The sequence below is a fragment of the Somniosus microcephalus genome, unplaced genomic scaffold (genome assembly GCF_052327205.1).
Source record: "Somniosus microcephalus isolate GS21.2 unplaced genomic scaffold, FLI_Smic_1.0 unresolved_chr1, whole genome shotgun sequence".
Classification (NCBI taxonomy): Eukaryota; Metazoa; Chordata; class Chondrichthyes; order Squaliformes; family Somniosidae; genus Somniosus; species Somniosus microcephalus.
Genome location: NW_028225179.1, coordinates 52,379,082 through 52,380,750, shown reverse-complemented (window position 1 = coordinate 52,380,750; position 1,669 = coordinate 52,379,082). Strand labels below are relative to the sequence as shown.

The following is a 1,669-nucleotide window of genomic DNA, read 5'->3' as shown; positions in this document are numbered from 1 at the left end:
ACTTTACAGCCTTCCAGACTCAACATAGAGTTCAAAAATTTCAAATCATAACCTCGGCCCCCATTACATTTTCACTTATATTTTTTATCCACACCTTTATTTTTGCCCACCCCCTTTTTTTCTCTCCCACATGCCAGCTGTCTCCCAATCTGACAGCGCATTTCACAGCTAATCTCGAGCCATCTTTTGTCTCCACTACTCTTATCATCATCTCGTCTCGTTTTGTATATCTCCTAATGTCTCTTCACTTCTCTTTTGTTCTCTCCCAGCCTGGCATTTTAATCTGTTTCATTTCCTGTGCTTTTTCAGTCTTGTCAAAGTGTTTCCACCTGAAACGTTGACTCTATTTCTCTCTCCACGGATGTTGACTGGCCTGCTGAGTTTTTCCAGCATTTTCTGTTGAGATCTTCTGTGGTTGTCTTGCCTCCCTCTCCCCTTCCTCACACACGCAGCCGGTTTTTAAACCTTGTTTTAAATCTGCTGCTCTGCTGGGCCAGTGCATTCCACAGTCTCACAACCCTTTCTAGAAATACACTTTCACTGCTTGACTTCTCTGATTCTTAGATATTAATCACCTTGAGGTGCAATGGTGGCTTTTGTGGCGTCAAATTAAAAGGCGGCCAAATGCAAACACGTTGGGGTCAAAGTTACTTTTGCACAGAATTGAACCTGAATCTTTCAAGATGGAATATTGTATTTGCTGCACCACAATACACAATATCTTGTTATAAATGTTGGCTCATTAGTTCCCCAGTGTCAGAGGAAGAATTGTCTGATCCCCTCATTTATTTCATATAAGACACAAACATAGGGTAATCATTCAGAATCACCTCACAGATTGACACTGAGATAAACGGGAGATACAGACAGCAATGGAACACATGGCGGAATAGACAAGAGAGCTGGAGAAATAAACAACGGTCTGAGAGTCCAGAAGACAGTGACTGGTAGCTGATAGATATTAATGAGTGGAGGCGAGAAATTGTATTGGGATTCGGCCCCGTGGCTTAGCTGGTCAAAGCGTCTGTCTAGTAAACTGGAGATCCTGGGTTTGACTCCCAGCGGGGCCATTTTTTTAATGAATCTCTAGGGGTGAGCTTCTTCCCGTGTGAAAAGGCTAAAATTCGTTTAAATGTAACTGCGGCTGCACTAGTTCCCATTCTGGATGAAGGCTCCAATCGCTGCGGGGCCTGGGTCGAATTTCACCACTTCCTCATTTCTGGCGGTGCTGATTTATAACTCTTCACCTATAATCCATCTTTTCTAAGCAGTGCCATGTGTTACTTTGTGGTGGTCAGAGCAGAGCTCCAGTACTTGATGTGTCGCGCCGTTATTGTATAGCGGTTAGTATTCTGCGCTGTGGCCGCAGCAACCTCGGTCCGAATCCGAGTCATGGCACAGATTCTTCTTCCTTCCACAATCAATAGCCCTCCTTTACCTTCCTCCTTCAATGTCATTGTAACTTTCCTGCTAACATTCACTTTCACCTACTTAAACCGGTAAATATGCTCTGCTCCCTGCGCTGTTCCTGGGGCACATGTGCCATTCTCCCCAGTCTGAGTTGGTGCATTGAAAGCAGTCGATTGATTTAGACCAGCGGGACCTGTCGACAGACAAGGTCTGCGACAGCAGGACCGGCCTTTGGAACCAAAGCAGCCCGATTGTACAA

At 44.9% G+C, this 1,669-nt stretch overlaps 1 non-coding gene across 1 annotated transcript; it reads left to right on the top strand.

The window, feature by feature from the left end:
* The first annotated feature begins 996 nt into the window (after positions 1-996).
* Positions 997-1,070, top strand: trnat-agu (transfer RNA threonine (anticodon AGU)). The gene has a single exon. It is a non-coding gene; the product is annotated as a tRNA-Thr (tRNA).
* The last annotated feature ends 599 nt before the right edge of the window (positions 1,071-1,669 follow it).